Source organism: Rhipicephalus microplus, chromosome 3 (genome assembly GCF_043290135.1).
Source record: "Rhipicephalus microplus isolate Deutch F79 chromosome 3, USDA_Rmic, whole genome shotgun sequence".
Classification (NCBI taxonomy): Eukaryota; Metazoa; Arthropoda; class Arachnida; order Ixodida; family Ixodidae; genus Rhipicephalus; species Rhipicephalus microplus.
Genome location: NC_134702.1, coordinates 203,582,806 through 203,605,986, shown reverse-complemented (window position 1 = coordinate 203,605,986; position 23,181 = coordinate 203,582,806). Strand labels below are relative to the sequence as shown.

General features: G+C 45.0%; 2 non-coding genes across 2 annotated transcripts; both read right to left on the bottom strand.

Moving 5' to 3' along the window:
* Window positions 1–1,545: 1,545 nt before the first annotated feature.
* On the bottom strand, window positions 1,546–1,617 carry TRNAA-CGC (transfer RNA alanine (anticodon CGC)). Its single transcript has one exon. It is a non-coding gene; the product is annotated as a tRNA-Ala (tRNA).
* A 16,507-nt stretch (window positions 1,618–18,124) lies between these two features.
* Window positions 18,125–18,196, bottom strand: TRNAA-CGC (transfer RNA alanine (anticodon CGC)). The gene has a single exon. It is a non-coding gene; the product is annotated as a tRNA-Ala (tRNA).
* Between the last annotated feature and the right edge of the window lie 4,985 nt (window positions 18,197–23,181).

The window sequence follows — 23,181 nt, the reverse complement described above, 5'->3', positions numbered from 1 at the left end:
GTTTTTCATACCCAGCATTTTTTAGCCTGATAATTTGTTGGTTAAAGCTTTCGCTAATTTTTTCTGGACATGACTTTGTTAAGGCTGCTCTCAAACATGAAAAGGCTATGCCACTCTTTACAACTTTAGAATGTGCCGATCGGTAGCTAAGTAAGGGTTTTTCCGTTCGCCCATGCCTTCGTATTAAGGAAACAATAAAAATTTGCAAAGTGAAATGACAAGTGACCTCTATAAGCGATCAGATTGCTTAACAGAAAGCAGGATTGCTGGGTATGGGTAACTTTCATCAATTTGGTTAATTTTTAAGGCTGGTGATGCAAGAAATGTCTGGGCTACTTGGCTGCTCTTTGGATAGCTTTTACTTTACTACATTTAAACTAAATTATGTATATCTTGCCAAGTCGAAGCAACTGGCGTTCGGGCATGCCGAAAGTATGCGGCGTGAAAGCATGCTGACCAAAGCTTATTTGCAGCTCCGAATATTGATGTTAATTTTGCGCTTGCATTACACAAATAACGAGAGTTTTGGGCACGTGAAGGCTACTTGGAAAAGCTTCTGTTTGATACGTAATGTTACAAGACATGTAATGCGGAATTCGAATTTCGACTGTAATTGGAGGCGAACCGAATAGTCGAAGCTCATCCTTTAAAGAAGGCTCTGTACTCATCGGCATTAGAAACCAGATATAGGTCAAAAACTGTGTGTCGTTTCTTTATAGACTGCGACTCGGTAATAACAATTGCTCGGAGTTCACTAACACGAAAGAAAGAATCAAGAAAGTGACTACAACTTATGCTTCAATTACATCAGCTGCGGTTTTGAGCCCACTCATGCACTACACATTGTTACTGCCGTCACAGGGCCGGCGCATCTACTCCTCATAAGAAAAGTCACATGAAATGCATTAAAGGAGTGCCCTTTTGGCAACAGTGCAATAATTTTTGTCATCCTCCACGAGAACGTCTCTAAAGTCAACATTATATGTTTTTATCTTGGCAATTAGGTTTTTGATGAGTTATTGCACTACTTTTTACACTTCCAACAAGATGCACCCGAATTGACTCTTCACAAAGAAACGTCACAAGTTTTGTTCACACACGTGCAGCTACTTTTGGCTCAAGTGTGCATCTTGGCTCGTTTTTCCTATTTCACAAATAATTCTCGTCCTTTTGACCAGGCAACCCTGACAGCCACGGCTGCATGAATTATTATAATATGGGGGGATAAAAAGTCACGTTCTGATGGACGCCTCCAAGGGAAGGATAGCATTTCTGTGCGCCCGAATATTAATTAGATTCGCTGAAGCCCCGTTTTTCATGTACGATGCTGCCTCCACCGAAATATTCAACTCACAAAAGCTCCCCTTAAAAGCGAGTGAACAGAATCTTGAGTGATTTGAGCTGTGCCTGTATATGCAGCGAATACTTGTCGGCGCAGGATATCGAGCTGGCAGTTAGTGAGTGCTGTCAGCTGGCGAGGAAGATTATTTAAGTTAGTAAGACGCTACTCAAAAGAAAAAAAAGAGGCTTGAAAAAAAAGATGGCTGGAGGTGCCGGGGTTTGAACCCTAGACCTCTCACATGCGAAGCGAGTGCTCTACCACTGAGCTACACCCCCTTTTTTATTTAATGAATGAGACTATCACCAGTAAGTACACAGAACATACTTCATCAGAAGTCAGGCAAACACACACAAGCGTCAAGAACGGGAAGCCACTCCGGAACGGGGTCAAAAGTCTTGACAACACTGCGCACTTGAGCAGCTGCTTCTCGGAAGACAGATCTCGTCGACCGTGGTGGCTCGGCGTGTCTATCGATCATGCGACTTTTCCATAATGAATAGAGTCCCAACAACATAAACAAGTCGTAAGGAGTACTATCAGTCAGACTCTTTTTGAACGGAAGAAACCTAGTACCATGGGCTGTGATTGGAAGTTCTTTTCTTAACGTTCTTTTTAGAATGTCCCAAAAATAAAATGCATCACGACAATCAATAAAACAATGCTCTATAGTCTCAAGTTGGTTGCAGAGCCTACAATTCACTGTGCACGGTACGTATATTGATTTTTCATTCAGCCACGTTTTGACTGGCAGCGTGGAAGTGTGCAGTTTAAAGAAAAAATTGCCCGCAGCTTCCCTCGGGGGAGCACTGAGGAGGATGCGGAGCATATAATTGGTTAACGGGGTGTTAAAGTGCGACTTACTTGGGTCGATGGCTAAATTGGTTAACGTGGTTGTGAAATGGGGTGTTAAATTGCGACTTACTTGGGTCGATGGCTAAATTGGTTAACGTGGTTGTAGGAGGGGGTGTTAAATGAGTGAACACGTACACACGTATGCGAAAGGACGGCGCTGGTCGAAGGGACGTCGATCATTGTGTTTGTGGATTCGTTGGAATTCATTTCACCGCGACCTTGGACGTCGACGCGCCGTACAAACCAACCGACGAGCGGCAACTGAGCGAGCGAGCGCCGACCTTGAGTATATATACAGCGCGACGGCGCATGCACTGTCAGCTGTTGAATGTTCTCGAAGGAGAAGCGCGCGCGCGGCACAGATGGCGACGGCGCATGCGCTGTCAGCTGTCGAATGTTTTCGAAGGAGAAGCGCGCGCGGCACAGATGGTGGGCGACGGCGCGACGGTGCATGCGCGCGCGTCAGCTGTCGAATGTTCGAGAAGCGGTGCGGACGGCGCGGACGGCGCACTACAAGGCGCGAGTATAAGATGCTTCCGCATCTAAAATGTTTTCGCTGAAGGAGATATACACATTCTACGTACACGAAATAATACATCGTGACCAGACAGAAGCGAATATGGCTTTCGATAAACAGGTTCGGGGAAAAGGTTATTCACAAGTGCAGAGGGTAAATTTGTTCTGTCAATAGTATACAAATACTCTAAGGTAAACCTGGCTTTCAAAGAACTGACAGTATCAACAATTTCTTTTAGGAATCCCCGCAACGCAAATTCCTTAGCAACGCTTGTTGTGACATGAATAAAAGGAAGGTGGTAACATAGACGGTTACGAAGAACCGCCAATAGAAATGGGTGGCACGCATCCTTGAGGTAGAAAAATCGCAACACCAACTGTCGCACGAACAAATGCACAAGGCCGAGGCCACCCTTTTCGAGTGGAAGAAAAAGATTGTCTCTTCCCATGGGTTCCCAGGAAGAGCTCCAAATAAAGCAGGCAAATATCCTATGAAAGGCTTGAATGTGTACGCGAGAGCAATGCAACACCTGCAGAATATAAATAAGCTTCGATACAAGGAATATATTGCACGCTTTCACTCTGGCGAAAATGGAAAGCTCCCGTTCGTGCCATACTGCCACCTTTTGGCGGATCGTAGTTGTCGCAGCGGTCCAGTGTGGGCCACTGTTACGATAGTTATCGAGAGGCACACCAAGGTATTTCATAGGAGTCGCATTCCACTGAATATTTGCGAAGACCGAAGGAGTTGTAGCCCACATGCCTAGCCAGAATCCACTACTTTTATCAAAATTTTTGCTGGCGCCAGCGACTTCACAGAAACGTAAAGTAGTGTTGACTGCTTCTTGAACGCTGGGTTTATCAGCGCAAAAGAAGGCAATGTCATCTGCATAAGCTAGAACTTTAACTTCCTCAGCATCATATCGGTAGCCTCTTATGCTGGACTTTAGAAGCACACCTAAACATAATGGTTCCAGATAAATTGCAAAAAGCAGAGGTGACAGCGGACCTCCCTGACGTACAGATGAATTTAACTCTATTATATTGGAAAGTGTGCGATTTACAATTAGCCTAGTTGCGCACTTCTTATAGCAGAGTGAGATACCATTGTATAGTACATCACCCAACTGCAGGTGTCTTAGGAGCCGCAACAAAAAGAGCATGCTGTACCTTATCAAATGCTTTTGCAAGGTCTATTTGAAGGAAGGCTACTTGGTCCATGCTACCATCTATACACTCAAGAACTCAACGTGCAATATGAATGTTTGTCTGTATAGAGCGACCACGAATTTCACATGTTTGGTGGTCACCTACACATTTAGTAATCACTGTCTTTAGCGATTTGTCAACAATTTCGCAAATATTTTGTTGTCAACGTTACATAACGATATAGGCCTGTATTCGTTAACTCTTTTTAATGCGTCAGGATCAGCACTTTTTGGGATTAATGTTGTATGGCTCTGATAGAAAGAAGGAGGAAGTTCACCACGGTCATAAGCCTCTTTAAAAAGTCGCTAAAAGAAAGGAATGAGAAGTTCCTGAAAAGCTATGTAAAATTCGCCACTAAGGCCATCTGGGCCACGAGTTTTGTTTTTCTGCAACGTTGTTATTGAAAATCTAATTTCCTCTCTGGTTATTGGCCCCACTACAGTGAGTCTATCATCATCTTGTAACTGAGGCACAAGGGCAATGAAGTGGTTAGATTCTTCCTCAAAATTCTCCTGAAGTTCAGCCGCGGTGAACAAACATATGTAATAATCTTCAAATGCGGCTCTTATTTCACATGTCTCTGTCCAAAGGGAACCCGGCGACTCAATTTGCAGTATCTTTTTAGAAAGTGTATATCTCTTTTCATCCCCGATGGATCTTTTAGTGGTTTCCTCTTCAGTGAAATGGGTAACACGGGAACGAATCTTAGCTCCTGTGTGTAAATCTGTATCATGTTTTTGTATCTGCGCTCGAATCACATTTATCTTTTCCCCGTACAATCCCCGCTGCTGACTTTCAAAAGTATGAAGCTTATGAAGTAATTCATAAAGATAGCGCTTTTCAGCTTTTTTTTCGTTGCTCTATTTCGCATGAAATACTAATTGCGTGATACTTGACTCTTTCTTTGAACCTTTCCCATTGAGCGAAAATTGGCAGGTGTCGACACTGTGTTACCTCTTGTACCGATTCTTTTACTATTTTAACAAAACAATCTTCACACAACAACTGTATTTTAAGCTTCCATAGGTCCCAGTTTAGAGGGGTTTTACGAAAATTTTAGGACCCCAAGAAACACTGACCAAGCAATGGTCTGTAAAAAATATGGGCTTTACAGCATAATGATGAATGTGAGACCATAAGCTTAGAGATACATATACATGGTCAAGCCGAGCATGAGAGATGCCTTGAAAGTGCGTGAACCTCACCGAGGAAGGTGCATGCGCTCCCACATCTATTAAATTGTGGTCATTCAATAGTTTGTGCAATAAGGCTGCACTTGCAACATAACGATTTGTTATATATGAATGATCTACAGCGTCACGAACACAATTAAAGTCTCCAAAAACTACCAAAGTTCTGTCAGTGTTTAGTAGCGAAGTTAAAGAAAGAAAAAAAGAATTCCTTTCATTCACTTTGGAGGGAGCATAGACACAGATAAACCTCCAATTATGGGAATGAAAAGATAAGTCGCAACAAATGAGCCGTCCTTCCCCATCAACATGTAGTGACGTCAAAATATGATTCAAGTGCTTTCTAACTAATAAAAAGCATCCAGCGGATGCACCACGTGCTGGGCTGATGTATAAATTGTAATCACGGAAAACTTCCAGTGCAAGATCGGCGTCACGAGCAGCGGAAATCTTAGTCTCTTGCACTGCAAGTACATCAATGTTGTACTGTTCAAGCACGTGGCGCAACTGCCACTGACGCCTTACATTCCTCAAGCAACGTACGTTTAGTGTCGCTACACACATGGGAAACGTTAGCGCGGTAGCCAATTTGATATCTTAGAACTTTTGTAGGTCACTTTTAGCCACAGGGCAACCTGTGGATTTACCTCCTTTGAACTTTGTAGGAGCACTTTTAGGAGCTACACCCCTGTTTTTCCTTTTCTTTAATGAATGAAATTATCACCAGTAAGTACACAGAACATACTTCATCAGAAGTCAGGCAAACACACAGAAGCGTCAAGAACGGGAAGCCACTCCGGAACGAGGTCAAAAGTCTCGACAACACTGCGCACTTGAGCAGCTGCTTCTCTGAAGACAGATCTCGTAGACCGTGGTGGCTTGGCGTCCCTATCGATCATGTGACTTTTCCATAATCAATAAAGTCCCAACAACATAAACAAGCCGTAAAGAGTACTACCAGTCAGACTCTTCTTGAGCTACACCCCTTTTTTCTTTTTTATTGACTGTGTACATACAACATTCGCAAACATATAGACATTAAACAAAGTAGAAACATGAAGCAAAGAAAAGAGGTAAAAAGCGTCATATTTAACAGACTTTTTAAAATTCCTTCATCTGTAGAATGCTTTCTACTTGATGAAGCCGTTCGGGGACCTCTTGTTGAACCTTTTGTGATTCCACGAACGAACAGACAGATTGAAAGAAGTATTGCCTAACCGGACGTGCATTAACATCAGCATGGCGCACCGCCATTCTAAATTTGCTTATACCGTGCAGGCCCGGTAACGTAACTAGGTCGAAAGGTAATCTTTCTTCATTTGATACTGGTAGAAATCTGATGCCAGAGGCATCGAGACGCAGTTCCTTTTTCAATGTCCTTTGGCGAACATCCCAGAAAAAGACTGCATCCAAGCAGTCCTGGAAAACATGTTCGATTGTTTCCGGCTTTTTGCAGACAATGCAATCAACAACCCAAGGCACGAATAAGCCTTTTTCTTGCATCCATGTTTTCACGAGCAAGGTCCCAGTGTGCAATTTAAAGAAAAAAGATTTCGCTTCAGGTGATACCTCCATTTCTTTATACGGCTTAAGACATTTTGGCCTGGGCCTACACGGTATGATGTTCTATATAGGGGAACAGGAAGAACTGTTTTTACTAAATTTTTGTGTAACTTTTTACGCTAAACCGTACTGAGGTATTCCAATGAAAAACGCGTTTTTAGAAAGAGACATGAATCAACAACTTCTTTTAGGAAACCTCAAATGCTTGCTTTTATGTGACCAGATGCTATCACAAAATCTGGCAACCGTCTTCCAAGCCTAAGCTGTATAACAGTACGTATGAATAGGTCTTGATTATTTCGCAAAAACATAAACCGATTAACTAACTGACGAAGGTACAAATTACACAGACAGAGTCCTCCAGAGCGAACCCTTCTGAAGTTAGTTCTACTTGTTCGCTCCCAAGAAGAACCCAACAAGAAAACAGCAAATATTCGATGAAACTTCTGTAGATTCACACGTAAACAATGCAATACCTGAAGGACATACCAGAGCTTACTGACTAAAAATACGTTACAAATGTCGCTCTGGCGAAAATTGATAGCTGGAAACCATAGAGTTGTTCAGCTTTTTCTCGTAGCTCCACGGCCTAACGCCACCAGTACGGTTCACTGTCGCAATAATATTCTAATGGCACACCTACGTATCGTACCGGTGTAGTAGTCCATGAAATACTAGCCACAAATTGCGGAGTCACAGGCCATTCGCCGTGCCAGTAACCTAGGCACTTGCTCCAGTTTACCAAACTACCACTTGCATTGCAATAAAGGTTCACAATTTTTATAGTTTCAGCGATACTATCATAACCTTTACAAAACATAGCTATATGATCTGCGTATTCCAGTACCCGTACTTCAGCTTCTTGTAGTTTGTACCCCACTATGTTACTGCTTTTCATAACCATTTGGCAAAATGACTCTATATAAAGTGAAAATAGGAGGGAAGACAAAGGGCAGCCTTGTCGTACAGAACGTCTGTCATTAATTCGTTTCCAAGAACTTTGTTGATGATTAGACGAGTTTTACATCCAGTATATGCCATTCAAACTGTATCTCTAATTACTTTGCCAACATTGACATAGTCTAACAAAGAAAAAAGAATTTCGTACGGTACTCGGTCAAATGCTTTTTCTAAACCTATCTGGATCATCACGATGTGATCGTTTGTGGCATCGCAGCACTCTAATACACTTCTTGCCTTGTGAATGTTTGTGAATATAGTGCGCCTTTTAATCCCACATGTCTGGTGGTCGCCTACAATGTTAATAATAACTGTCTGCAGTCTCCTTGCTAACACTTTCATCAAAATCTTGTAGTCGATATTTGATAGACTGATTGACCTGTACGATTTCACTGCACGTAATTTAACGGCGTCCTCAGTTTTTGGAATTGATATAGTATGAGATAGCAGAAAAAAAGGTGGCAGAATCTTTATGTCGAAGGCTTCGTTAAAAACCGCTGCTAGGATCGGTGCTAGTTCATGTTTGAATTCCTTTTAAAATGCGGCTCTTAACCCATCAGGTCCTGGGGACTTTCCCAAATGGAGGGCAATGATTGCTTTTGTCACTTGTGGTTCAGAAATAGGACATTCTAAGCTGTCTTTCCTGCAGTCCTCAAACTTTGGCATTAATTTTAAAAATTTATTCTTGAATTCATCTACATTTACTTTACATTTATCAAAAAAAGTGGTGTAGTGCTCGTTGAAAGCATTATTTATATATCTCTGTTCACTTGTAACGTTACTCATGTATTCAATCTGATGTATAACGTTTCGCTGAGCGTTTCGTTTTTCGAGACCAAGCAATGTTTTTGTCGGTTTCTCTCCTACGGTCATTTTCTCTGCCCTTGCCCTTATTTGCACGCCACGATACTTCTCCTCATCAGTTTGTTCCAATTTGGACTTTACTGACCTTATATTATTTTCGAATCAGCCTGGCGTTTTGCTTTCCTCTGCTGGCAGTCCTTTCAGATTTAAGCGTAGGGTTCTTTCTTCTTCATTCTTTCCGTGTTTTATTACACATGAGCCTTCTATAGCTTTCCACTTAATATTCTGTTTAAATTGTTTCCACTTCACTCTATATTTTTGGTCTCCACTGTCTATGTTTACAACGCCTCTCGAACAATGTCCATAAATATTTCATCTTCCAAGAGATTAGAATTTAGCTTCCACGTGTCCCAGTTAAATACTGGTCTACGTCTAATTCTTTTACCTATTACAAATGATACTAAGCAATGATCACTAAATGAAATAAGGAGGACATTGTACTCACTGATAATCGGAACTAAATCCAGTAACACGTAGGCCCTATCTAGGTGCGCATGACTGGAGCCTTGGAAATGCGTATACAGTGGTGGTTCTTTACCAATACACCCTGCAACATCCTCAAGGTCTAAGTCAGAAATTAATTCATTAATGCGACTGTGCTTGAGTCGTTGAAATTGGATGTACTTGTTTTATCATCGGCACTGATCACACAATTAAAATCTCCCATAAGGATGACTTTGCGATCGCATCCACAATAAGTACGAATTTCGTCGAATGTTACACACCGTCCATCAACTTTAAGAGGTGCATATAAACAAATCACTCGCCAATTAAGAGAAAAGAAGGCCTAATCACATACAACGAACCTTCCGGATGAACCAGACGTGACATTTTGAACACTGGCACCTAAACTATTCCGCACAAAGATGACACACCCTGCCGACCTACCAACTACATGACTGACGCTGGCGGTGTAGCGTCCGGTGAAACGTTGCAGTAGGCTCTCGGTGGCGTCCACGCTCTCTACTTTGGTTTCTTAAACTGCAATAATGTCCAGGTCTTGGTTCATGGCTAGTCTGTAGAGCTGAGTCTGTTTCTTTCTGGAAGCCAGTCCTCGTACATTAAGCGTCACTGCTTTCACGAACCCGCTCAGCGACGTGATCAGTGAGCGGGTCCAAGCTGAGAGCCCAGCACGTTCACTTATTGGGCTCTCGTCGTCCAGGGTGGATCCATGTTGTTCACCTTTAGTTTGAGCGGCCGTCGTCACGTTTGAGCGACGACGAGCGTTGTCGGGCAGCGTTCAATTTCTTGCCTCCACTGACCACCTTCCACTGCACTTCCAACTTTACTGGCGTTTCGTCTACTTGAGCGCCGTCGTCTGAGTCGCGACGGCGTTTTGCAGACGCCGATTTTAAACCCATCCTTAAGGTATCCAGTTCACCAGGCAAATCCTCATTTTCGTGTGTTTCGTTCGCCAAAGGGTGCTGTGAAGCCGAGTTTAGAGGAGTCGAAGTGGCGTTGGCCTGGGACGCCGGCGTTTCAGGGCGCGTTGCTTGGAGCTGCGACGTGGCGTGCATCGCACGTGCAGGACGCGTCTTTTCGCTAGTCGTTGGGGTCACTGGACTTCCCATCTTGCGCCCGGCGCACATGTCCGAGGCCGAAGAAACTTGCTTGCTTTTGTTCAGCACCGGCGTGTCGTCCGATGTCGTCTGCTTCTGTGGTGTCGCAGGCAAAGACGCTTGTTCAGATTCCTCCTCATATCACGCAGCCTTTTTCAGCACGAGAGATCGTCTTTTGACTTTCCACGACATAACAAATCACTACCACCCACAGCGTACTATACACCCCCCCCCTTACATCATGGAGCTTCGCGCTACCATGAAATACTATGGCGCCAGGAAGAGACCCGTACGTTTCCTACCCCATCTTTTCGCCATCTTATACACCCTGCGATATACCCCTTCCCTTTGTGCATTTTCTGTCAACAAAGAGCTCACCTAGACCATATCATGTGGGGGTGTACTCGAAACCCACCATCTAATTCTCTACACATTAATAGTAAGGAGCAGTGGGAGGCTGCTATGTGCAGCTCGGTGCCCGAGGTCCAGGACCAGATCTTAGATTGGGCCAAGAGGGTAGCGGAGACCTACGATGGGTAGGCTCCTCTGGCACTCCACCACCGCACCTTTCCCTCTTGGGATAAACAAAGTTTTTCTCCTTCTCCTCCTCCTCATCCATGAGAAGTTCACTCTGTTGAGTCTCTGGTCGTCACCCTGCAGCTCGTGCGTATGAACGGTTGCACTCATCCTGCTCATGATCGAAAGAGTAGCATTCGCTGCACCTTGGGACCTTACAATCGCGTCGCATATGCCCCGTGCTTGGGCACCGCAAGCACAAAGGTGGTCTTCCCGGCACCACGACCAGTGGCGTACTGCTGCCAATACGCGCCTGATGGGCAGTTGATCCACAGAAACGCCGTCTCGTAGTTGCATGCGTATTACATCAGTTGTCGATTCACATCCTTCAAAATCCTCGACTCTCCATCAGTCATCGGTCATCTCCTTGACGTCACCGTATTTAAAGAAGGCATGCCCAATAGCGTCTTTTGTAACATCGAATGCTAGCCAGTGCAATTTCATCTTAACCTCTTGCTGCGTCGGGTCAATGACGAGACATACCCGGTCTTTAACTTAGAGAACGCCTGCGTCTACCAGTGCTTTTTTTGCTTGCTCGGTCTTCATGTTCAATAACCACACGTGTGACATCTGATATGCTGCGATGCCACTTACTTGCTGTATGATGCCTAAGTCTTTGGGAGGTTTCCTGAAGTCGTCGATGCGATACGGTCGGCCGCTGACGTCGCAGTGTAGAGCTACTGCTCGACGCATCGCTTCACCAGATGGCAACGATGGCAGAATAATCCTGTAGTCCTTTGGAACGAGGGGAGAAGCTATACCGCGGCCGGCGTCGGCCGCTGTCGCTGCTCGGGACGAGCTTTCCATCCTGCGTCTGCATCGACTGGCGTCCAGAAGCAGAATCATCCACGAGAAGACCCATAAGTCAACATTATATGTTTTTGTCTCAGCGATTAGGTTTTTGATGAGTTATTGCACTACTTGTTACACTTACAACAAGATGCACCTGAATTGACTCTTTTTAAAGAAAGAGGAGTCCGCTAGGGGGCCAGGCAAGGCTAGTGTGCCTCGCATGGGCTCCGTATTCTACGAAGTTTTTATTGAACCAAGACTGCTTTTTTGGTGCCAACAGTGGTCTCTCTTTAACTTCAGCAAGTTGCCGATGCTGCTGGTGAGTGCCTCAAACCTCTTTGTTCTTGACGAGCTTTGCAAACTTCAACTCTTGCTGAGCGGGGGAATGCCGCCTCATCAGCCCTAACGCCACCGGCACCGGCGTCGGGCTCGGGCTTCGACGCGCGTGCACAAGTTCATTCGGCAACGCAATTGCATACAAGGTGAGTGGCACGGATTTATCTGCCACAGAATTCAACCCAGAAGAATGGAGTGTAGTCTTGAATGCCCGACAACGCTCACCTCGACAACAGTAAAAAAAACTGAAGGAACGCAGTCAAGTAAAGCGGCGTCAGCTGCCGAAATGCCAGCACGCAAAACAGAATCACCGCCCAGCATTTCCTCAAAGCTCGACAACACAGCCGTGGCGCGTCCTCGCTTAATATGACTGCCACGGTTGCCACTAGATGACTTCAATATTGTTTTTCGTCCGAGTGCGGGCGTAGATCTGGCCCAATACAATGATGGAGAGTTACGAGCGGCTGTAGTCGCCAACAGCGGACTGCACTCTGTGGTTGCCGACGAAGATCTCGTGTGCACCAATCTGGCCAAGAATATTTTCACCACGTCCACTTCTTGCGCCGACCGAGTTGCCAACTATGCAAAAATACGAGAACTCACCCTACGTGGTAAAAACGGGGATTTCATGCGTACATAGTTCCTCTGGACGGGGCACGTGCAGGGATCATCTACCGCTTGGAATGGTGAATCACCTCAGGACTTGCTTCAAGAATTACGTCGGGCGAATCCCTTTCTACCACTAGTCTAAGCAAGGGACATGGGGCGTACCTCATGCTCAGTGCTTATTCACTTCATGGCTCAGTGCTCATTCACTTCATTCACTTCATGGCTCGTTCACTTCATGGCTTCCTCCGTCAGTCAAAATGTTTGGCATCCTCTACGCCGTTTTCAACTTTCGACCGAAGGTGGAAGCGTGCCTAAACTGCAGACAAGTCGGCCACCGACGAGATGTATGTCCTTTGCCAAATCGCCTCACTTGCTCAAGCTGCGGACAGAAACACCCGGAGGACTATCCCTGCACCCCGCAGTGCGTCATCTGTAGGGACGCTCACAAGACGGGTGACAGGGCATGCAAGCAACGCTTTCAGCGTGGCTTCAGCCGTCTCTCTCGGCCGCGACAAAGGCCGCAACAAGAGCACCAGCAGGAGCAACCCGAGTTCCCGCTCGAGAAGAAGTTTTTTTCAAGCATCGATGATAGAAATCGTAGCAGCAGAAGCGAGAGTCCAGGACAAAACCGTAGCAGCAAAAGCAGGAGTTCTGGACGAAACCGTGGCAGCAAAGGCAAAAGCCCTGAACGAAGTGCATCACAAAGCCGCAACTTCAGCACCAAACCCGAAAAGGTGAGCTGGGCAAAGCAAGGCTCCTGCTCCTGTTTTATGCTCTCTGACGCTAAAGAAAATTCTAAAACTCGGGAGAATATCGAACGTCTAACGCGAGAGAATCAAGAGCTAAAGCAACGGTTGGCTCTGGTGCTGGAACGTTTAAGTGCACTTACAGCTGCCCCACCCGCGTCTTCTCCACCCCTATGCATTTCCCCCTCTGTCATAGAGCCTGATATGGCAGCCGAATCAGGGACCGATATTATAGATTGCTCTCCACAGCCAGCAAAAAAGAAAAGGACAGAGCAACCCGAGTCATCGGAGGATGATTTTTCCAAGCACCAGTGAAAAAATTCGGAAAGAACACCGGGAACTCAAACAAAAGGTTAATTTAGGCTTTACGCAAATTGCTGAACGCTTCAATAAGATAGAGAGTATTCTAGACGTGTTAGTTGCTCGGCTCGAATCTCTCCCACAATCTCAACCCTCTCCAGCGCCTTCGCAGCCATAACCCCCTCCTGCACCCTTTCCTTATCTTCACCCTCTTCACTCTGCATATGACAATGGAATTGCCGTGGATTAAGAAACAAGAGAGACAACCTCTCACTTTATATAAAGCGGTCTACACGGGCCCCTGATGTCATCTCCGTACAGGAGCCTTTAAAAGCTTGCAAACTCCTCGGCTGTACATTCACATCCTAGCTCCCCATGGGCTACCACATATGTACAGAGGAATATCTCGTTTATAGCGCATGACCTTTCCGATCTTTATAGTGACTGCCTTCTTCTTGAACATCTCCCACGTCGTAGAGGACAAGGCACATATTTTATTTTGATTATTTATTCTCATCCTACAGATGGCCTCACTACTGTTTTTGAAGCAATCGATAGGGCCATCCAAATAGCAAACTCTGCTCCCATAGTTCTAACGGGTGACTTTAATGCCCCGCACGTAGATTTTGGTTACAGGAGAAACACTCGGAAGGGCACCAGCCTTCTTCACTACATTCAGCGAAACAGGTGCACTCTAGTCACTGACTGGATGCTACCAACACGAATTGGCAACAGTGTGAGCAGAGATACCACCCCTGACCTTACTTTCACTAAAAATATGCGACAAGCTAACTGGACACACAGTGATGTAAACTTCGGCAGTGATCATTAGATCCTAACAATTACACTGTTGCATGCCAATTTTCGTCCACAGTTTCATTTAAAAGCTATTGTTGACTGGGACAAATTTCGCAAAATCCCAGACCGAAACCTGAAAAAAGAAATTCAAGACTACAAAGTCTGGGCGTCTCAGCTTAAACAGGATGTAGCTCTTAGCGAAAAAGTAGCCCCAGCAGCACATATCCGTAATCCAGTAGAAAGCAGGCTACTCCACCTATGGGAGGACTATCAGAGCTTGGAGAAACGATGGCTCAAGCAAAAATATAATCGCAAACTAAAACGCAAAATGTCACAAATACTCCAGCTTGTAACTGAACACGCGGCCAAACTTTCATTGCAGCAATGGAACCAGATATGTAACCGACTCGACGGTACTCTACATATGAAGAACTCTTGGTCCCTGCTTCGCCATATGTTAGATCCATGCTCCTCGAGATGTGAAAGTAATAAGCGAATTACGAAACTCTTGTTTGAAGTAGAAAAACAAGGGCAAGACGTTGAAAATGCTCTTAAAACTACGTATTTCCCTGGCGCAAGGCGAAAATCGTTACCTACCTACGATGGAGCTCCCAATGCAGACTTGGGTGCACCAATTGCAGAAGCGGAAGTTTGGGCTGCCCTAAGCAAACTTCGCACCACATCTGCTCCAGGACTAGATGGAATTACTAACAAAACACTCCGAAATTTAGACTCAAAGTCAGTGGCAGCTCTTACCGATTACATGAATCAACAATGGGAGCAGGGCACGCTGCCCCAGGAATGGAACTCAGCTAAGGTGACTTTCATACCCAAACATAATAAGCCGTTAGACCTTAATAATTTGAGACCAATCTCTCTTACCTCATGTACAGGAAAACTGATGGAGCATGTAATGCTCAATCGTCTTAATCGCTACATGGAACAAGAAAAACTGTTTCCCTCCACCATGTACGGCTTCCGAGCTGGACTCTACACTCAGGATGTCATGCTGCAGCTTAAGGAGGACGTGCTAAATCCTACTTTTCCACACATCACCAGAGCCATCCTTGCATTGGACCTGACTAAGGCTTTTGATAATGTTTCTCACTCCTCGATTTTACAATCTCTTAGTGAACTAAACGTAGGCTCTCGCACGCACAGGTATGTCTCTGCCTTTCTCAGCAATAGGTCCGTATGCCTACAGTTGGGCACTTTGAAAACCGATCCCTTCACGCTAGGTAGCAAGGGAACGCCCCAGGGATCGATTTTGTCCCCGTTCCTTTTTAACGTTACTCTCATACCACTAGCGCGGGAGCTTGCCAAACGTTCTTCCACCAATCACTCCTTGTACGCGGATGACATCACCATCTGGGTCAATACTGGCAACCATGGCGAAATCGAATCGAAGCTTCAGTTGGCCGCTGACATTGTTGTTAAACACGCCAACAATATTGGGCTCACCTGCTCGGCGGCTAAATTGAAACTGCTAGTAATTGACTTTAAAAAGCAAGATAAATGTCACAATCAAGTCATGCTTGATGACACCCCTATTCGCCGGGTCAATAAAATCAATATTTTAGGCCTTAATATTTCCGACAATGGTTCGAATGCTGACACCATAAAGTTAATCCGCACCTCCGTTCAAAATACATTTTCCCTCATTAAGCGCATATCCAATCGTCATCGCGGCATGAGGGAAGCAGACACACGCCGCCTCATACAGGCCTTTTGCCTATACAAAATTACCTATTCTATCCCCTACCTCTATCTATCACTTACGCAACATCTGCGCATGCGAGGAAACGCTTGAGCACATTCTATGTCATTGCCCAGCATACCAGACCGAACGACGTATTATGGAAGACAAGCTCTGTCAGATGGATTCATGGCCGCTTACAGAAGAGAAGATCTTGGGACCTTGGCCGATGGCTTCCCATACGCGCAAAGCCACGAAAGCCCTCTTGTACTTTTTGAGGACCACCAAACTTCACGACCGCTTGTGAAAGAACTGTGCGAGGCCGTGCTGTGTAGTCTCGAGCTGACTATTTATGCTTCACTTTCTTACTCCTCTTCTTTTCTGTCTCTTTCCGTTCTATTATTCCACTTTTCCCCCACCACAAATATAGGGTAGCCAACCGAGCCAAGCTCTATTAACCTCCCTGCCTTTCCTCTCTATTTATATCTCTCTCTCTCTACGGAGATCGAGCAACTTAACAGACTCATTCGTAATGCCTATAAAACTGCGCTCCATCACCCTAAATCAACAGCCACGGACAAACTACTTCAACTTCGGGTGCACAACACTGTGGGGGAGCTTGTAGAGGCGCATCTTTTCAGCCAATATCAAAGACTATCACTCACAGAAACAGGACAGGTACTCCTGCACCGACTTAAAATCAACGTTCCTGGTCACACCACGGCCACGCGCGCAGTTCCCGTCACTGTTAGTAGCAACCTATTAATCCCGCCACTCCCCAAAAATACTCACCCAGAACATATTCGGGCGCGACGGGAAGCTCGAGCCAAGTCCCTTCAGAAGCGCTTCCCTCCTAATTCTCTCGCAGTCTATGTAGACGTGGCCAAATATGTAGATCATCGAGCTTTCGCGGTAGCCGTCGTAGATGGATTTCAAAAACTGGTCGCTCGTGCGTCCCTTCCAAATTCGACAGAATCCCTGGAAGCAGAGGAGGCGGCAATGACTTTAGCCATTGTTCACTCCTCCGCTGAGTATATTTTTTTCGATTCAAAAACTGCAATTCGTAATTTTGCCACTTTTCGAATTCATCCTCCGGCTGCTGAAATTCTTGAATCATCTCTTCCGCCTGATCGCCTCATCACCCTCCTCTGGGTCCCTGCACACTGTGAACGCCCAAGCAACACGGCCGCTCACACCCAAGCCCAAGCACTCGCCAACCGGGCTCACAGCGACCTGCCTTCGCTTCAAGGTGCCAGGGATTGACTCCTCAGCTATCACGATATCACGCTATTTTACCGAAATTCCCGCCTAACGTATCTCCCGCCACATTAATCTCTCTCCAGAAGCGACCAGGCTTTGTAGCGCAGACTTCAAACGGCCACAGTGACGACTCCTTTTCTTCTCTCCCTTTTTACACATGGCGAAACCTCACCTCATTGCAACTTATGTCCTAGCACCAGAGCCGACTTCCAGCATATTTCTGAATTGTCCAAACAAACTCCAAGCCCCCGTGGCAAGGGTCAGAACACCAGGAGCGATGAGAGGCTGCTCTGCGCAGCTCGCAACCGTGTTTACAGCTCCGGACAGTGAGCTGGGCCAGAAGGGTCGCCGAAGCACAGCAGTGTCCGGCCACCTAGAGCGGCCCGAGGGCTCGTCGTCATCCTGATTCCACTTCCCCAACCACACCCCCCTCAAATGATTCCTTCGTGAATCAATAAAGTTGATTACCTACCTACCTTCTAAAGAAACGTCACATGTTATGTTCACACACGCGCAGCTACTTTTGGCTCATGTTGTCGTCTTGGCTCGTTTTTCCTATTTCACGGATAATATTCGTCCTTTTGACCGGGCAACCCTGACAGCCACGGCTGCATGAATTATTATATTATGGGTGAATAAAAAGTCATGTTCCGATGGACGCCTCCAAGGGTAGGATAGCATTTTTGCGCACCCGAATATTAGGTAGATTCGCTGGAGCCCTCTTTTTCACGTACGATGCTGCCTCCACCGCAATATTTAACTCACAAAAGCTTCCCTTAAAAGCGAGTGAACGGAATCTTTAGTGATTTGAGCTGTGTCTGTATATGTAGCCAATACTTGTCGGCGCAGGAGATCGAACTGGCATTGAGTGAGTGCTGTCAGCTGGTGAGAAAGATTATTCAAATTAGTAAGAGGCTACGCAGAAGAAAAAAAAGAGGCTTGAAAAAAAAGATGGCTGGAGGTGCCGGGGTTCGAACCCGGGACCTCTCACATGCGAAGCGAGCGCTCTACCACTGAGCTACACCCCCAGAACGGGAAGAAGAGTTACAGCGTGTCGTGTCATAATAGTTGGCTTTTTATTTTTTTTATCCAGTGAAGTGTGAGATCAGGTTGAAGCACTGATGCACGCAAAGAATACGCGGCAGCCTGCCATTACAGATATGAAATGGAAAGATATCGCCTCGGTCAATGTCCGATATTGATGCATACTAGCAACATACGTTTCCTCTTTCTCTCATAGGGGCTCTACTTACAAAAAGAATTCTAGACAGCATTGAGTTTAGGAACACGTGGGCACGTTATAGTATGAAAACGTTTGCATCTTATATGGTATTCCATGCAAACGTATATGCCTCGCTAGTTGGCAGCCAACGTTGAAAGATAGGGCCACTCATTTATTTTGGTGCATCTGGGTTTAGACTGTTTCCGACGCTCGGCGTTGACCACGCGGCATTGTTTCGCAAGCCTCGTGATTGTTTAACTTCATTCCTTTAGGAATGCGCGCACCACGCGAACAGTCTTAATGTGGCCACAAGTGATAACGGTGAATTCTTCGATAGCACATGTATGAAAGCCGGCGCCCTTAAATGCTTGTCAGTTTTATCGGTGGTCTATGCTCTGGTTGCCGCTGTAAGTGTTACGGGTGTATCACCGTAGTTTGAGATTTGTTTCACGAACGCAGGTTCGCCCAAATAAAGTTTCAGCTTAAGAAAGCCGATTTATTTCTTCGTCGATGTCACAACGATGTGACAATATGACTGGTAATATTTATCCTCCACCATGCCTTATTTTGTGATGGGGATTATTCACACCAGCTGTTCTCGTGTTAAAATGTTGGGCCTACCAACGAGCAGTCTTTTGTAATTCCATGTACGGACAGGCTGGTGATAATGCGTGGCGATGGCTATACTCCTCTTATTTTTCAGAATAGTTGTCACAGAGTATAGTGAACAGTGGTTACTGCTGCCGCCACAAGTTTCACCCCTACAAAGGTTTCATTTGCTTGTTAAACGACAGTCAGCTCGGACCAATTGTACGACCAGAAGACGCCGGCTCCTCCGGGCGTAGTCTGCTCGCCTCGGTCGATCAGTGGCTGTAGGATGTTAGACTGCTGGCCCGCAGGTCACGAGTTTAGATCCGGCCGTGGCGGTCGCATTATGGTGGAAGCGAAATTGCAAAGACGCGTGTACTGTGCGATGTGAGTGCATGTCAAGAACACCACATGGTCGAATTTTCCGGAGCCCTCCACTACGGTGTCTCTCATAATCATATCTTGGTTTTTGGACGTGAAACTCCCACATAATAATACTATCATTATGCGGGCATAGTCAGTCCCATATATTCACACAACAAGGAGGAAAGCGCTGTGACAAATATTTGTTCCCTCCTTGAAGGAGGGAACAAATATTTGCTTGAAGGGGAATTCCGCTAACCAGTTATGGGAGCCATTCTAGCTTTACACACGCAAAAAACCCATCTGCCCTTCTCGTGAACTAAGTCAATAAATTTGTAACAAATATTGGGACAGTTAGTTTGCATTTAACTTTTCCCAAAATGCGTCTTGTGTAATTATTATATCTTTGAGCTTGAACCGGAATCATCAATTTTCTTCCGGTTTTAATTTTCAAAACAGATCTTGAGAAAGTACAGAAAACCAAAAGTTGGTACTAGATCGGAAGTTGGTGCATGGAAGAGAGCAAGTGGCCGCCCGTTGATCGTGCCGCTGATAAGCGAAAGTATAGCGGCCATTGGAACACTGGCTTATTAATCGTCACCAAGTAAAGTATGTGATATTAGCTGAAATTCGACGTCCTACAACCACGAAATGACAGTGAGAGACGCCGTGGTGGAGGGCTCCGGAAATTTCACCACATCGTGTTCTTTGACGAGCGCTGTCATCGCACTGCACACGCCAAGAAAAATATCGAGCCTTTCGGAAATACGCCAGTATATATGTGACTAAGCGGAATTTCGGTTCTAGCTAATAGCCGCGAAGAAAGGATGCGATGTCGGATGCTCGCGGGTCAAGTGCACAGACTGCAACGCTTATTACACTTCTACACGCGCACATCTTTTATGTCGGGTACGCTTTACTACTTTATCCATTTGAAGCGAAAGTCATGTGTTCGACACCACCACGGCCGTCACATTTCGGTACAGGCGAAATGCCACAGGCCCGCGTGTACTGTGCTACGCACGTGCACATTGATGAACACTAGACGGTTAAAATTTGCGATGCCCTTAATTATGGCGTGCTTCACATTCGCGTAACCCCCTTCCCCCTAAGCCTGTGTCATCGCCCCCCTCCCCGTTCCCTCCAAGCCATGCTGCCCACCTCCTAACACCGGTTACGACTTACGCCTAATGAGGGGGACCACTGCACGCACACAATAACAGTATTTATGCTATCAAAGAGGTTCTTGTGCTGATGAAAGCAAACTAATAACCCCAACCCCCTCTTCGATGTTACTTCAAGCTGACCCCCCCAACCTAAAATTAGTGGCGGGATACGCACCTGTACAGCTTGCCGTGATTTTGTGCCGCGTACCAGCGACGCTGACACGTTCAGCTGTCAGCGGTCTCATTTCCATTCATGGATAAGATAAAAACTTGAACGTTCGCTGCTGTGGTGATTGAAGAAAAAATTGTATGATGAAGTGCTGCCCGCGTTGCCTCCTATTCCACTCCTTGATTCTCGTTCTGCTTCTCTCCCACGATCGGTAGCGTATATCTTGTTTGGCTGCATTCTAATTAACACACACACATTATATATAGTCCACCCTGTGTCTGATAGCTAGACAAACAATGGCGCTTCTTCATCGTTTTACAGTTTAATATAGCACGCGCTTTGTTTACAGTCGTAGAGATAATTAACTGAAATCCTTTTAAGTGAAAAGCACCTCATTTGACATCAGCTGCAAGGTGACACGAAAATAAGAACAGAAAAGCATGTCACCACATGTATGTACAGAATGAATGAAAGTGCACTACTGTACTGCACTTCGTTTTGAAAAAATAGAAGCAGCGCCTTATATGCAACCACCAAGACTTATGAGGCCATTCAGAACTGTGCATATAATTTATCTTGACTGATTTGAGGTAAAAAAATAATTAGATGGTTTCGAACAATAAATCTCTGTTTGTATTTGCCAGGACTGTTCATTTCTGTTCAGTTTTTTGTATATGCACAAACTTGGTCTATGCATACACCTAAGCATTATCGAAATATCAAGATATTCAGTTTAGTTATGTAAGAAAACTTGTCAAAGACTTTTAAAGAGGGCTCTTGTGCAATCCAATTACCATGTCGCGTAATACCGCTTCGGGCACGCCTTATTACGGTATAGGGTGTTTTGACTACTTAATCATATGGTGGTTTCGGGACATCAAACACCACGCATCAATCAGTCAGTCAGTCAGTCAGCCAGCCAATCAATCAATCAATCTATCAATCGATCAATCAGTCAATCCATCCATCAATCCATCAATCAGGATATTTTGACTACTGACGACATGCTGAAGCCCTTTACGCAATGCTTGACTGCAACTCAAGAGCAATAGCTGTCGTATCAAGAAGTTTCAGACGCATTTTGTAAATGTTAAAGGACAGTTAAATTACCAACAAAGTACAAAAGCCTTCAAAACAGCACTGATCTGCAATCACAATCTAATTTAGAGCCATTGTTTGAGCTCACAAATGTGTTCAGACCAAGTTTTTTTGCTATAAGTTATCAAAGACCGGAATTATCTACCTGGTTTAGTTCGTGAAACCAGTCTCTCTCACCTTTTGTAGACACTTGTATATTATTATTGATTTATTTTTTCATTTTTTACCAGACTGCATTAAGGAGGTACTAATATTCGTTTCTATTCTCGCTCTTACTGTTATATTACTGTTTATATGCACTAATTTTGTGTTTATGTGTACCACTCTGGCACTATAGCCCCGCATCGCACTGCTGTACTCAAAAATAAATAAAGATAACGCCCGAAAGCGTTCCCCGCAGTGCTTAGGTTTATTCTGATGAGACATATTTGTTGCATAATAAACAGTCAGGTGCAGTTTCTTGCATCATGTAGAATATTTCGGCTGCAGACAATTTAAAAAGATGTAAAAAAGCGTTTCATACAGCGTTCAGCTGCCATCTCATGACAAATGTCTGACCTCATGAAGATTTGAATCCGGTTTGTCGCTTTATAGAATGTTTTAGCCTGAAAAAAAACGCCGAAATGTCTTGGATACAGAATTCAGTTGCAGTCTTATGATCAATATCTGTCACATCATGAAGTGTAAGGCACAGTCGGTTGCGTTAGAGCGTATTCCGGCTACAGCAAAAAAATACCCAAAAGCATTCTACGCAGTGCTTGATTCCTGTATTATGACCAATATCTGTCGCATCATTAGGATCCAGGTGTGACTTGTTGCATTAGAAAATATTTATACAGCAGATGTCAATCGAAGAAAGCCTTCTACACAGGGCTCAAATGTAGTATTATGACCTAAAACTGCCACACCTTGAAGTTTCAGACTTGATTATTAAGTTAATGAGTACTGTGAAATAAGAACTGTAGACATGTACTGGATGTACCAGCATATTTACGATAATATTGTTGTGGTGTTAGTGTCACTGTCACGACTACGTTGTAGTGTGGAAAGAAGAAGAAGACGACGTGATTTTGTGAAACGCAGCCACCATATTGACTGTCTGGCTATTTTTCTCTGTAAATATCTTATAAACACAATCGCAACAATAATACAAATTCGGTAGTGCAGGTATACAAACATGGTTATTTATAAACCATGCTGATAGTTAATTTTTGCCTATGTCCCTCTCCCCTCGGAAGCATAGGTTCACTGACGAAACCTCCTCGCATCGGTGGCCGAGCAGGCCCTAGAAAATTCTCGATGGAAAGGGGCGTGGTGATGCCGGGTTGAGTCATCCGTCGGGGACGGCCTTCGAACCTTCTCGCCCTCTCCCAAGCCTTCACTGCGTATCGCGCCGACGAAATGATG